At 52.4% G+C, this 15,523-nt stretch overlaps 1 non-coding gene across 1 annotated transcript; it reads left to right on the plus strand.

The window, feature by feature from the left end:
* The first annotated feature begins 13,473 nt into the window (after nt 1–13,473).
* On the plus strand, nt 13,474–13,546 carry TRNAQ-CUG. The gene has a single exon. It is a non-coding gene; the product is annotated as a tRNA-Gln (tRNA).
* The last annotated feature ends 1,977 nt before the right edge of the window (nt 13,547–15,523 follow it).

Consider the following 15,523-nt stretch of genomic DNA (forward strand, 5'->3'; position numbering starts at 1 on the left):
GGATGCCTCAGTTTCCTCTGCAAGGTGCCAACTGAAGGTGTTGGGGACAAAGAGATCAGGTGGCCTCCTTGTCCAGAAGAGATACAAAGACTAGAGGAGGGAGTGTCAGTTTGGAGCTGGCTGGGGAAATGGGGAGAGGCCCAGAACTTGGGTCTAGGCTCCCCACCCTCCAAGATGGACCTGACTGAGGGGTCATTTTCTGTACCTACAAGCTCTGTTTTATCTGTGTTCCTGTTGTCTAACAAACCTTCTATTTTACCGGCTGGCTGAGAGTCACGTCTGACTGCAGAGTTGGGGTGCAGGGACCGCTGGTTGCCCCATGACCTGCCTGGGCACACTCGCTGCAGAAAGTGCACGGTGTGGAAAGAGCTGAATGCTCCAAGGTCAGACCCAGGAAGGTGTAAGCTTCTTATCCTGGAGACAGTACGCTCAGAGAGAGGAGTCTCTCGCAGAGTCCTGACTGGCTTTGTATGGAGTAGTTCCAAAGCATCACAGCATCCCCTTCCACACCATGGGCTTCCCGGAAGTCCGCACAGGCACTGACACTCCCTCCTCTGCCCTCTCTCTCTTTTCCAGGCATTAGGAGGCCATCTGATTTCTTTGTTCTCCAACACCTTCAATTGGCAGCTTGCAGGAGAGTGGCCCAGGCCATCCGGTGCCCGGAGACAGGGTTTCGGCCATTCTCTGTGCAGACAGCATCACACTGGCCCTCCAGGGCTCTACAACAATCACACCCCCTTATCCCACCATCTAGATCCTTGAGAAATGCATATGGGAAACTGAGGCACCCACACAGTCTTCAGAGAAAACATTAAGAACATTGCCACTTTGTAACACCTGTATACAACTACTTATATACTTTAAAGGGGTGTAAAATAATCAAGTATTGTGCTAAACACAATGATACTGCAAACTGACCACCACATTTCAGTTGCACATTTTTCCCCTCAGGTGAGGGCTCTGGGGTGGGGCAGGGGATGAGGGCTTCACAGTGCAGGAGGGTGCTCAGGTTTGGGGTGCTGGCGGTGCAGGCTCTGGGGTGGGGCAGGACTGGGGATAAGTAACTTGGGATGCAGACAGGCTGCCCCAGGTCTAGGACCAGAGAGGACTCCCCCCCACCCCATTATCAGCAGCAGCAAGTTCCAGGGGAGGGATCCCTCCTCTCCCCCCACAGCACACTCACTCTGCAACACAGTCACTGCACATGCTCCTAGGGACTCTCTCAGGTCCAGAAAGCCCACTCGCCTCCCCTGCGGTGGGTATTGGGTGGCACAGAGTCCCTGGGCGATGCTCTGGAACTGCTCCCAACCAAGCCAGTCAGGACTTTGGGGAGCCTCCTCTCCCTTGGAGCAGACTTTTTCAGGGCAAGAACCTCACACATCTTCATCTCCTGGGTCTCTCCTTAGTGCATTCAGCATCCTCTGCCCCTCCATGTGCTTCCCACAGCGATCCCACCCCAGCGGTGTTCAAGGGAAAGCCACAGGGTCCTGCACCCCCAGTTTGCAGTCAGATGTGACTCTCAGCCAGCCAGTAAAACAGAGGTTTGTTCGGTGACAGGAACACAGTCTAAAACAGAGCTTGTAGGTACAGCAAACAAGATCCCACAGCTGGGTCCATTCTGGGGGCAGTGAGCCAGATCCCCATATGCACTTCCCTCATCATCCCCAGCCAGCTCCAGACTCCCAAACCCCCTCCAGCCCCTCCTCTCTGCTCAGATCTTTTCCTGGGCCAGGAGGTCACCTGACCCCTTTGTCTCCAACACCTTCAGCTGGCACCTTTGCAGAGGAGGGCCCAGGCCATCAGTTGCTAGGAGACAGAGTGCCAGGCATTTAGGTGCACTGGCCCTTTGCTCTGTAGCAATCACATACCCTGATCCACCACCTAGATACTTTAGAACTGCATAGGAGACACTGAGGCACCAACACAGTATTCAGAGAAAACATTAAGAACATTCCCAGCTCGTCACACCGGGGTGGGGGGCTGCCATCATGTGTGGCCTCCCCACCCCTGCTATTCCCCCTGCGTGCGGGGGGGGGGGGAAGAGAACTCCTAAGCACCTGAGTGCCTCCTGTCTCCTCCTCTCTCCCTCTTCCCCTCCCCTCCCCCGGTGCTACGAGAGGCTGCCAGCCGCTGATCTCTATATCCGTAGGCAGAAACAGCACAAAGAAAGGAGAGAGGCACTGGCTGTTTTCTTTCAGGCAGGGAAGCTCTGCGGCGGGGGCAGGGGAGAAACACCGCTCCAAATATTGGTGGAGCAGAGCCCTCAGCCTTGAAGATTACTGGTGCTTAAGCACCTCGAGCCCATATAAGCTGCGGCCCCTGTCATCCCCCTTCAACAGGAAAACTCCCTTGGACCGTTTCTGGATGCCACTAAAAATATAAAAATCTGCTTCCCTGCTGTTAATTTACTGCTACAGGAGACTTGATGCAGTGACATACTTTCCCTATATTCCATCAAACTCTGCATCACATCTCTTGAGTATTTAAAGGAGTATCTCATATTTGTCTATGTAAAGTATCAGAACTGTTTACAAATTTTAGGATTGCCTTTTGCTGCATTACTCTTGCCTGTGAATCCAGCTCTTACAGTCCCATTTGGTTTCACCGCACTGGGGAACACAAGTCACACAAACAATGTCCTTAGACACTCCAGTCTCCCAGTATCACCACCAGACCCACTCATCCTGGGGATGAATGGTTATGAAAACCAACACCCCAGTAAAAGAAAACGGTTCTCTCGATCCCAAAGGACCAAGCCCCAGCCCCAGATCAATATACACATCAGATCTTACCCACAAATCACACTGTTGCCAATCCTTTAGAATCTAAAATCTAAAGGCTTATCATAAAGGCAAAAAGGTAGAGATGAGAGGTAGAATTGGTTAAATGGAATCAATTACATACAGTAATGACAAAGTTCTTAGTTCAGGCTTGTAACAGTGATGGAGTAAACTGCAGGTTCAAATCAAGTCTCTGGAGAACATCCCCCACTGGGATGGGTCACTAGTCCCTTGCGTAGAGCTTCATTTCCTAGCAAAATCCCTCCAGAGGTAAGAAGCAGGACTGAAGACAAGATGGAGATGAGGCATTAGCCTTATATAGGCTTTTCCAGGTGTAAGAACCTTTGTCCTTACTGTGGAAAATTACAGCAAAATGGAGACTAGAGTCACATGGGCAAGTCCCTGCATACTTTGCTCAGTTACAAGGCGTATCAGCCTTCTCTGCATGGGTCGATTGTGTAGCTGATGGTCCTTAATAGGCCATCAAACGAACTTATCAGAGCTAACACCAACTTGTCTGCAGTGTCACCCAGAAGCAGAGCACAAATACAAAATACAGACAGTACAGAGCCAATACTTATAACTTCAACTACAAACTGATACACAGACATACAGACAGCATAATCATAACCTGGTCTTAGCCACCGTATATGACCACCTTTACCTAAGATTTGGTGCCACTACAGGACCTTGGTTGCAAACCATGTTCTATATGGTCCCATTTTATATCAATAATGTCACACACACAAATGAGTGGAAGCGTGCACGTCATTCATCCAATAGGTCAATTTGGCACATTAGCCAGGAGGAAGCAAATCGTGAGCGTTTTCGACCGCAAACCCCATCCCTCCAGATTTGCAACCATCCCTGGACCGGTGACAGGTGCATAGGCAGCCAAGTCATTGGAAATAATCAAGGAGGAAGCCAGTGGAGGACATGAAAGGGGCCACTCTGGTTATCACTGTAGTAATGAATCAAGCCAAGTCCGTCAGTCTATCCCAGTGGAGCGCCCCAAGCGGGGGTTTTCCACGTCTTTTATTATAAGTGGTTACATAAATCATACTATTATGCGCATGTGCTAACATAATCCAACTACTTCGCCCCCTCCCCTGATTGGTGCCTCATATTCTGTGTATTCCAGTAATATGCACCTGGTCAGCGCCTTATCAGTGAGTCTCCTGATTGGGAGTGTGGGGGTGTGGGAACCACTTCAGCCACTTGAGAAGTGTAGCATTCCTACAATCACCTTGGGGTCAGGGGAGTGCACTGTACCCCCAAACCTTACCTCCCCTTTTCACATATTCACACTCAAAAAAGTGAAAGTGCGCGCCTCATTCATCCAATAGGTCAATTTGTCACATTAGCCAGGAGGAAGCAAATCGTGAGCATTTTCGACCGCAAACCCCATCTCTCCAGATTTGCAACCATCACTGGACCAGTGACAGGGGCACAGCCATCCCTGGACCAGTGACACATGCATAACCATCCCTGGACCAGTGACAGGTGCATAGGCAGCCAAGTCACTGGAAATAATCAAGGAGGAAGCCAGTGGAAAAAATGAATGGGGCCACTGTGGTTATCACCTTGGGGTCTGGGGTGTGCTCTGTACCCCCAAACCTTACCTCCCCTTTTCACGTATTCACACACAAAACAGTGAAAGAGCACACCTCAATCATCCAATACGTCAATTTGTCACATTAGCCAGGAGGAAGCAAATCGTGAGCGTTTTCAACCACAAACCCCATCCCTCCAGATTTGCAACCATCCCTGGACCAGTGACAGGTGCATAGGCAGCCAAGTCACTGGAAATAATCAAGGAGGAAGCCAGTGGAAAAAATGAATGGGACCACTCTGGTTATTACCTTGGGGTCAGGCGAGTGCTCTGTACCCACAACCCTTACCTCCCTATTCACGTATTCACACATAAAAAAGTGAAAGAGCATGCCTCAAGCATCCAAAAGATCAGGGTTCAGCAACCTTTCAGAAGAGCTGTGCCGAGTCTTCATTTAGTCTCTCTGATTCAAGGTTTCACATGCCAGTAATACATTTTAATATTTTTAGAAGGTCTCTTTTATGGCTATAATATATAACTAAACTATTGTTGTATATAAAGTATACAAGTTTTTAACATGCTTAAAACGCTTCATTTAAAATAAAATTAAAATGCAGAAACCCCCAGAACCCTGCAATAGGTCAATTTGGCACATTAGCCAGGAGGAAGCAGAATGTGAGTGTTTTTGACCACAAACTCTGTCCATCCTGATTTGCAACCCCATTTGGCACATTAGCCAGGAGGAAGCAGAATGTGAGTGTTTTGACCACAAACCCCATCCCTCCAGATTTGCAACCATCCCTGGACCAGTGACAGGTGCGTAGGGAGCCAAGTCAATGGAAATAATCATGGAGGAAGCCAGTGGAGAAAATGAATGGGGCCACTCTGGTTACCACCTTGGGTCAGGGGAGTGCGCTGTACCCACAAACGTTACCTCCCTTTTCACGTATTCACACTCAAAAAAGTGGAAGTGCGCGCCTCACTCATCCAATAGGTCAATTTGGCACATTAGCCAGGAGGAAGCAAATCGTGAGCGTTTTCGACCGCAAACACCTTCCCTCCAGATTTGCAACCATCCCTGGACCGGTGACAGGTGCATAGGCAGCCAAGTCATTGGAAATAATCAAGGAGGAAGCCAGTGGAGGACATGAAAGGGGCCACTCTGGTTATCACCTTGGGGTCAGGGGAGTGCACTGTACCCCCAAACCTTACCTCCCCTTTTCACATATTCACACTCAAAAAAGTGAAAGTGCGCGCCTCATTCATCCAATAGGTCAATTTGGCACATTAGCCAGGAGGAAGCAAATCGTGAGCGTTTTCGACCGCAAACACCATCCCTCCAGATTTGCAACCATCCCTGGACCGGTGACAGGTGCATAGGCAGCCAAGTCATTGGAAATAATCAAGGAGGAAGCCAGTGGAGGACATGAAAGGGGCCACTCTGGTTATCACCTTGGGGTCAGGGGAGTGCACTGTACGCCCTAACCTTACCTCCCCTTTTCACATATTCACACTCAAAAAGTGAAAGTGCGCGCCTCATTCATCCAATAGGTCAATTTGGCACATTAGCCAGGAGGAAGCAAATCGTGAGCGTTTTCGACCGCAAACACCATCCCTCCAGATTTGCAACCATCCCTGGACCGGTGACAGGTGCATAGGCAGCCAAGTCATTGGAAATAATCAAGGAGGAAGCCAGTGGAGGACATGAAAGGGGCCACTCTGGTTATCACCTTGGGGTCAGGGGAGTGCACTGTACCCCCAAACCTTACCTCCCCTTTTCACATATTCACACTCAAAAAAGTGAAAGTGCGCGCCTCATTCATCCAATAGGTCAATTTGGCACATTAGCCAGGAGGAAGCAAATCGTGAGCGTTTTCGACCGCAAACCCCATCCCTCCAGATTTGCAACCATCACTGGACCAGTGACAGGGGCACAGCCATCCCTGGACCAGTGACACATGCATAACCATCCCTGGACCAGTGACAGGTGCGTAGGGAGCCAAGTCAATGGAAATAATCATGGAGGAAGCCAGTGGAGAAAATGAATGGGGCCACTCTGGTTACCACCTTGGGTCAGGGGAGTGTGCTGTACCCACAAACGTTACCTCCCTTTTCACGTATTCACACTCAAAAAAGTGGAAGTGCGCGCCTCATTCATCCAATAGGTCAATTTGGCACATTAGCCAGGAGGAAGCAAATCGTGAGCGTTTTCGACCGCAAACCCCATCTCTCCAGATTTGCAACCATCCCTGGACCAGTGACAGGAGCACAGCCAACCCCGGACCAGTGACAGGTGTGTAGGCAGCCAAGTCATTGGAAATAATCAAGGAGGAAGCCATTGAAAAAAATGAATGGGGCCACTCTGGTTATTACCTTGGGGTCAGGGGAGTGCTCTGTACCCACAAACCTTACCTCCCTTTTCATATATTCACACACAAAAAAGTGAAAGAGCGCGCCTCAAGCATCCAAAAGATCAGGGTTCGGCAACCTTTCAGAAGAGCTGTGCCGAGTCTTCATTTAGTCTCTCTGATTTAAGGTTTCGCATGCCAGTAATACATTTTAATATTTTTAGAAGGTCTCTTTTTATGGCTATAATATATAACTGAACTCTTGTTGTATATAAAGTATATACGTTTTTTAACATGCTTAAAACGCTTCATTTAAAATAAAATTAAAATGCAGAAACCCCCAGAACCCTGCAATAGGTCAATTTGGCACATTAGCCAGGAGGAAGCAGAATGTGAGTGTTTTTGACCAAAAACTCTGTCCCTCCTGATTTGCAACCCCATGGATCAGGCGGCAGCAAGTCCTGAGCAGGAACCCAGATGGTTATGTTGTGCGGCAGAAACTGCTACTAGTAGCAAAACGGGAGGGTTTCGAAATGTGATGGTACACCGGAGTGGGGCGGGGCTCTCTGGGGGCGGGGCTGAGGAGTTGTGAGGGGAGGTGTCAGGTTGACCCAGGGACCCGCCCTTCCCTGGGCTCGAGAGGACGGAGGTGCCCCGGGGCAGGCTGGGAGTTGTAGTTCCTGGCTCGTCTCAGAGCGGAAGTGCGCCGGTTGCTCGGACAACGCGCTCCCTCCCGGTGCACTCTGGGAAGCGTAGTTCTCTGTCTCTCTCACGCGCGGCCTCTATTGCAGGAGGGGCCGTAACTCGTCCCTTCGCCGCGCCCCTCCCCGCTCCCTGATTGGCGGAGAGAGCGCGGGACAGAGACTCGGCGCGCGGGGGGAGGCCCCGGTTCCCTCGCCCCGAGGCTCCCCCCCCTTTGGCGCGCTGCGGCCGTTGGGATCCGTGGGATCCGGGCGGGGGGGGCTCGGGGCAGAGGCGGGAATTCGGTCCCCGGGGGCACTTCGGCGGCGGGTGCCGCTGCGGCGGTAACTCGCCAGCGGGGGTGTCCTTCCGCCCCGGAGCGGAGGAAGCTCCTGGGCCCGGCCCCGCAAGGGTTTTCCAGGCCCCCCGGGGCGAGTGAAGGACCCTGCTCCAGGGGCCCCAAAAACTCCAGTGGGGGCCCCTGTGGGGCCCGGGGCAAACTGCCCCTCCTGCCCCCCCCCCGGGCGGCCCTGCCCCACATACCCCCCAGTCACTCATCACACGCTGAGCTAGTTCTTCAGGGGCCCCACTGCCCATCCAGGAGCCCCGTGGGCCTGTGGCCGGGAAGTGAGGGAAGCTCCCCCTTGGGCTGGGCTGGGGGTGGGTGTGACTCTTTTCCTGCCTTGTGTGTGCTGGGCTCACCAAGGCTGTTTGCTCCCTCGGGGTGGGGGGTGGTTTTGGCCACAGGTGACGTGGTTTGGTAGCCCGGTGGATGCTGCGGGGTGTCTGGAATGGGGCGTGTGTGTTCCCATCGTGCCCCTTCCCCTCTGCCTGCAGAGCTGAGCACAGACAGGCCTGAGGGGCAGAGCAGGAGCTCTGGGAAGGAGAAGAGCAATATGAAGATGGAGTCTAAGACGAGGCCAGGTGACTTCTGTGGAGGGAGACGTGCTGGACAGCGCCAAGGATTGGGGAGACAACCAGGTGTGAGCCCAGGCTGCAGATTTCTAATTGTAGCTGTGATGGCAGAATGGGAGGAGGGTTGAAGCCGGAGCCCTGGGGTGTGGGAGTAGTGAGAAGAGGAGCCTCGCCACCGTTGCTTTTTCTTTTGTGTTGTGTTTCATACCAAGAGAAAATAAATCGCGGGGACGGAGTCCAGCCCTGAGGTGAGATGGAAAGTGAGCGAGAGCAGTGACTGCGTGAATCCTGTTGATGCCAGGCAAGACCTGCCCAGCTGGGATCAGAGTAGCTGTCTCTGTCGGTGAGATATGTATCTGGTTTGGGAAGGGCTCTGGTCACAGTCCTCCTGGCTCCAGGCAGGGACTTCCCGTTACCTGGGTGTGGGTTTCCAGACTAGCTGTGGCTTCAAGGGAGATGATGTTGCCATTTGCGAGGGCTGATCATCTCTGGCCAGGAGTGGTGTGTGCTCCCTAGCAGAAAGTTGGATCCATGAGGGTGACTCCCTGTTCTGAGTTTCTTTCTTCCTCCGAGGTTTCTCTATGTTGGCCAACTTACACTCAAACTCTCTCTCTCCTTTCATGGACACCTGTCATGTTCAGTTGCCTGCATCCTCTTCCTCTGCTCCCCCTCCCCCAGTCTCCTATGGGCTCAGCTGGATCCATCTGCCCCCGGGCAAGGTCTCTGCCATATTGGAAAGGATGTGTCCTGCCTGCCAGGATAAGGGGTTGCTCTTCCAACCCTCTATCTTCGGGTAGACCTCATTGGTGTAACTGGGTCACAGCATGAGTGGCCAGTCATGTCTTTGGGGCTGTGGGGTCTGAGACTGAGAGGGGTGGGCTCGTGGTCATGGCTTTGGGCACAGGAGAAGTGGGGCTGGGATTAGAGATTCCCAGAACCCTCCTTATCACCCGCTAGCTCCATTACTGCATCACCCAAAAGCCTCACTCAGGGTCCACTATGCCTCCTTGTGCTGGGCACTGCAGGGACAATCAGAGGGACAGCAGGATGCATGAGGAAATAGATGAGTGTGTGAGGCAGATGGGTGAAGGGGGGTGTGTGGCATACATTGGGGACGGATGGGGGTTGAGAGTTGGACGGACAGCAGGACAGATGGAGAGCTGCAGGGACGGATGGTGACGTCACAGGCTGGACTTGTGATGGGTTCAGCTCATGGCCGCTGGCCCTGTCATCTCCTGCCCCCATCTGCCCGTCTGACTCTGCCTCTGTCTCTCGCAGGCAGCACTCAGCAGAGTCTGGCCCTGTCGTTACACTGGTGCCTACATCCAGTGTACACCTGTGTGTTATGTGCTCCTGGAGAGCTCAGGCGGGGACAAGCATGCGGCTCACGGCTGCTGAACCAGCTACTCCAAAACTGCCACAGATCTCCCCCTCCTTGGGCAGCAAGACCCTGGCTGGGGGGTTCCCTGTCCCTCCTCGCTGCCAACGCATCCTGCTCAGCACAGAGACCGAGGTCACCTGCCTCCGCCCAGCCTCTAGCTGGAGCTGCCCCAGCCCCGAATTGCTGGTATCCAGCCTGGCCGGAGTTGGTGCGATGTCCTAGCGGAGTCCGTTCTTTCTCCCCGGTAGATGACGATTTTCCCCACTGCAGTTAGTTGCTCTTTCTCTGCTTCCCCATAGCCCCTCCCCAGTGATAGTGACCCCTGCTGGCCAGGCACGAGAGTGTCCTGTAGGGGGCCTCCTTGTAGGAGCAGTGACTCCTGGTGGTGAGGGGCAGCAATGCCTGGCATGTATCCCCCCTAGCATTGCTGCAGCGACCCCTGCTGGCCACTGAGGGCAGTTGCCTATGTGACCCCACCATTGCCATTGTGCCTGTGAGCGCTGGTGGGTAGGTGAGGCAGCGCCCTGTATGTATATGAGCCATTGGGGCAGTGCCCTCTGCATAGCCCACTCTCATCTCGGTGACTCGTGTTGTCCCAGTGGGGCAGTCCCCTGTGTATTTAGTCCCCCCAACCCCTGCCTTGGGCCAGTGACCACTGGTAGCCAGAGGAATCAGTGCCTGAGGTGTGTTTTTCACCTCCCCCAAGGTGGCAGGGTGCCTGGGTCGCCGTGTCAGGCAGTGCCCTCAGTATCTTCCAACCCCTTTGTGGCAGTGAGCCCTGCTCCTGGTGTGTGTCACTCCCCCACTAGGGATGTGCACTGGTGGCCAAGTATGGCAGTGCCCTGTGTGTAGCCCCCTCTCTCCCTGCCCCTGCCCCCCAGGGTGACCAGATAGAAAGTGTGAAGAATCGGGACGGGGTGGAGGGTAATAGGCACCTGCATAAGAAAAAGCCCCAAATATTGGGACTGTCCCTATAAAATTGGGACATCTGGTCACCCTATCCCTTCTACCCCTGAGCCAGGTATGGCAGGCACTGATCCCTGGCATCTCTGTGGGGCAATACCCTCTGTATATCCCCCAATTGGGGCAGTGACCCCTGTTGGTCAGGTGGGGCAGTGCCCTGTGTGTTTGTCCCCCCCTATTTAGGTAGTGACCCCTGGTGGCTAAGTGAGGCAGTGGCCTTTGATTTCCTCTTCTCTCCCCAGCCCCCTCTCTCTCTGGGGTAGGGCCCCCAGTTGGGGCACTACCCGATGTGTATCTCTACTAATTGGAGCAGTGACCTCCCTGTGGTGCCCTGGTGTGGCAGTGCCCTATTGATATCTCCCTCCCTCTCTCCCCACACCATTGTGGTAGTGGCCACTTCAGTCAGTGGCCTGTTTATCATCCCCCCTGCCCCAAACCACCACCATTGCAGCAGTGGCCCCTGGTGGCCATGTGCGGCAGTGCCCTGCATGTATCCCCCACAACCATTGCTGCAGTGACCCCAGGTGCCCAGTTTGAGTAGTAGCCTGTGTGTACCTCATCTCTTGGGGCAGTAACGTGTGGGGCCACGTAGGGCAGTGGCCTGTATGTACCATCTCCTCTGGAGCAGTGACCACTGGTGTCTTGGTGCTAAGATGCAGCCACCTCTGGGGTACATGGTGGGGCTGTTTACAGGACAGTGGGGACAGGCCCCCCCGTTCCAGGAAGCAGGGGAATGTCTGGTGTTCAGGGCAGAGCGTTCCACCTTCTATTGAACTGTGATTCTCTGAGCACTTTTACCCTGCATGAAGAAGACCCTGTGTGGCTCCAAAGCTGGCCCAGTAACAGGTATCACCTCACCTGCCTTGTCTCCCTGGTATTCTGGCCAGTGTCCAACTTCCCCTTCGCTGTTGGTCCTCAAACCTCCTCCAAGCAACCCCCCCCCCAGTCTCTTAAGATGCCAAACCTCCCCTGGAGCCCAACCCGGGGGGGGAGGCACCCCACCTGAAAACCCTATGGCACCATGGGAGTGGTAGTATCCACTGCCTCCATCTCCCACCAGCCAGGACAGGCCCCACAGCACCATGGGAGTGGTCGTGTCTCCTGCTTCCATTTCCTGACAGCCGCTGCCAGGCAGGGCCCAGACTTCCCGTTTCTGGTGCGAGTCCGAAGCAGATGCTGCCATGAGGCGATGCTGGGAAGGGTGGTGCTGGTGTCAGGAGAAAGCAGGAGGAGTAGGTGGGGTCTGTGCTACTGTCCCCCTAATCCCTGCTCCCCCCCCCGGCACCCAACCCTGAAGCTCTGCACCCCTAACCCTGTGCCCCCTCCAGTTCCCCTAACCCCTGCCTCCTCCCGCACCCGTAATCCCTGCACTGTGCCCCCATTTCCCCTAACCCCTGCACCCCCACCTGTGCCCACTTGGGGAAACAGACCTGGATGCACAGAGTAGCTGGCATTGCTGCTCGCTCCCCGCCGCCCTGAACACTGCTCCTCCGCACATCGCTAGGGGCTGTGAGAGGGGGGCACGGAGGAACATTGGGGGGAGCAGTATCCGCTCAGCACCGCTCTCTCCCCCTTCTCTTCCCCTCCCTCCCCCCATGCGCCTGTGCCGGGAGGGAGCAGGGAGAAATCTGGGCACCACCCCACGCAGCACTCCCTGCCAGCCGGGAGCAGTTTCTGACTTTACACCAGCAGCACACCTCTCTGCTACCGTACAGCACCGCCCTTGACCATGGTACCCTGGGCAATTCCTGGTGGCACCCATCCCAAAGGCTGGCCCTGGCTATGGGCTTCAGAGGAGTGAGCAGACCAGGCGGCCATGGAGAGGTCCAGCCCCTGTTCTCCTCTCCGAGCTGCTAGCAATCAGAGGCCAGGGACATGCTTCCATGCTGATGACAGGTACTGCTCGATAACGATGCCACCAACCGAAGATTGATTTTCCTGTCTAGTGGTTCAGGTTCTGTAGTGTCTGCATCAGAGTGTTGCTCTTTGAGGACTTCTGACAACGTTTCACACCTCGTCCCTCTTGGATTTTGGAAGGCTCTTCAGATTCTTAAACTTTGGCTCGAGCGCTGTAGCTGTCTCTAGAAATCTCACGTTATACCTTCTTTGCGTTTTGTCAAATTTGCAGTGAAAGTGTTCTTAAAGTGAACAACATGTGCTGGGTCATCACCCAAGACTGCCATAAAATGAAATATATGGCAGAATGCGGATAGAACCATGGAGCAGGAGACATACAGTTCTTCATCAAGGTCTTCAGTCACAAATTAACACGTTATTTTTTTAACGAGCATTATCAGCATGGAAGCATGTCCTCTGGAATGGTGGTTGAAGTATGAAGGCATATGGATGTTAGCATATCTGGCACGTTAATACCTTGCAACGCTGGCTACAAAAGTGCCATGAGAGAGCCTGTTCTCACTTTTAGGTGACGTATATAAGACACGGGCAGCACTATCTCCAGTAAATGTAAACAAACTTGTTTGTCTCAGCGATTGGCTGAACCCGAAGTAGGACTGACTGGACTCTAAAGTTTTACATTGTTTTCTTTTTGAGTGCACTTATGCAACAAAAAAAAATCTACATATGCAAGTTGCACTTTAATGATAAAGAGATTGCACTATAGTACTTTATATTTTACAGTGTAAATATTTGTAATAAAACTATATATAGTCAGCACTGTACACTTTGCATTCTGGGTTGTAATTGTGTCAGCAACCTGCCCAGTTGCCTCGCTGCCAGGGGATGCAGACATTTCTGTAAGGCACATAAAGGGGCTATTTGGTGTTGAAGCAAATGCGAGGAATGTGCATTTATGAGAGGGAATTTCCATCTCTTCAGTAGCTGTACATCAGGGCCCCAGTGGCCTAATGGATAAGGCATTGGCTTCTGAAGCCAGAGATTGTGGGTTCAAGTCCCATCTGGGGTGAAAATCTACTTTCTTCCTGTATATTGCAAGGAAACCTTGGCCTTTATATTAAACAAGGAAGCTGGGAGATGTTTGAGCACAAAGTCCTGGATCTTGGGAACAATCACCAAGGGATATTAGAAGGCTCAGTCTGGTGACCTAATGGATGCAACCACACCTCCCCATCCCAGGGTAGTCCCATCTGAGAACCAGGATCCATGGAGCAACATTCCCCTCCTGCCCTGACAGGTGGGCTGTGCAGATGATGGTGGAGGGCAGCAGGAGAGGAGGTTGCACTAGTGCTGCCTGGGCTGTATCTGCACCAAAGATAAATGGAGGGGGTCATGCAGCCTGTGCCTGAAACTCCACAAGTGCTATGTTCACTCCCAGAACAAGTCAAATCCTGCACCAAGGATGGTGAATTCCCATGTGAGCACACAGTGCCCCTGTCCACCACACATGCTGCACACACATCAACTGCACCAAAAGAGACACAAACTGCACACTGAGGAGACAGCTGGTTTGTTTCCAGGTTGCTTTATTTCCAAAGGTACTGAAGTGTGGGGTCTCTTCTTTTTCCGTGGGCAGAAACGCAATGGAGGAGAATCTCACATCCCTTAGCTGCCAGGTGACAGTGGCAGGAAGAAAATGCACTGCAATGAAATTTAAAAAAACATAAATAATTTAACAATGAGAAGTAATTAAATAAAAATAATCCAATGGACGCACATGCCGGTGGCTTGTTCCCAGCCCAGAGAGTGAGAAGCAGGGAGTGTGTGAAAGGCGGGTGGTTAAGTCTGAGGGAGCATATTCATAGTTTGTATAAGTTAAATTATAGCAGACCGCTACAAAATACTCCATTTGGTAACATCAGTACAGAATATAGAAATCTACAAGCAATACAGCCATACACAGTTAAGACAGGGTGTCCACTTAATACCAGAGTTCCCACAGCCAAATAGCTGGAAGTCCCTTCACAGTCACTGCTAAACAAAACAACCTTGTGCAGAGCCAAGAGCAGCCCTGCTGTGCCATTAGGAAGGCCTGCAGGAGACGCAGCAAATCCATCTAGATTCTGTGCTTCTGCTTAGTAGTTACCAAGTGTGATCAATGAAAGGGTAGGTGGGTAGCTCCCTTTTTTGGACACCCAGCCAGTAGCTATAAAATTCCTCTGAGGCCTTGTCTACACTATGACTTTAGGTCGAATTTAGCAGCGTTACCGCCATTTAACCCTAGACCTATGCACACGACAAAGCCCTTTTTTTCAACTTAAAGGGCTCTTTAAATCGATTTCTTTACTCCACCTCCGACGAGGGGATTAGCACTGAAATCAGCCTTGCAGGGTCAAATTTAGGGTAGTGTGGACGCAATTCGATGGTATTGGCCTCCAGGAGCTATCCCAGAGTGCTCCATTGTGACCACTCTGGACAGCGTTTTCAACTCAGATGCACTGTCCAGGTAGACAGGAAAAGGGTCGCAAACTTTTTAATTTCATTTCCTGTTTGGCCAGTGTGGCGTGCTGATCAGCACAGTTGACCATGCAGAGCTCATGCAGAGCTCATCAGCATGATGTGCACATTGCCAGGGCACATTGCCCGGCCTGTACTCTGTGAGAAGTCTATGACCATGTCTATGTCCTCATCACTCTTGTCACCCCACTGCTGTCACCTCCTTGCCTGTTTTCGCTTTTGCAGATTCTGGTTCTGCACTGAGAAAAGGCGTGAAACAATTGTCTGCCATTGCTCTGATGGAGGGAGGGGCGACTGATGGCATGGCTTACAGGGAATTAAAATCAACAAAAGGGGTGGCTTTGCATCAAGGAGAAACACAAACAACTTTGTCACACAGAATGGCCCTCTCAAGGATTGAACTCAAAACCCTGGGTTTAGCAGGCTGTTGATTTCACAAAACAAAACAAGTCAATTTCTTGTTTTGATTCATCTAGTTTTTACGTCTTAGGCTGGTAGCAAACAGTACAGTACAACTGCTAGCCATTGT

This window comes from Mauremys reevesii, linkage group 17 (genome assembly GCF_016161935.1).
Source record: "Mauremys reevesii isolate NIE-2019 linkage group 17, ASM1616193v1, whole genome shotgun sequence".
Classification (NCBI taxonomy): domain Eukaryota; kingdom Metazoa; phylum Chordata; order Testudines; family Geoemydidae; genus Mauremys; species Mauremys reevesii.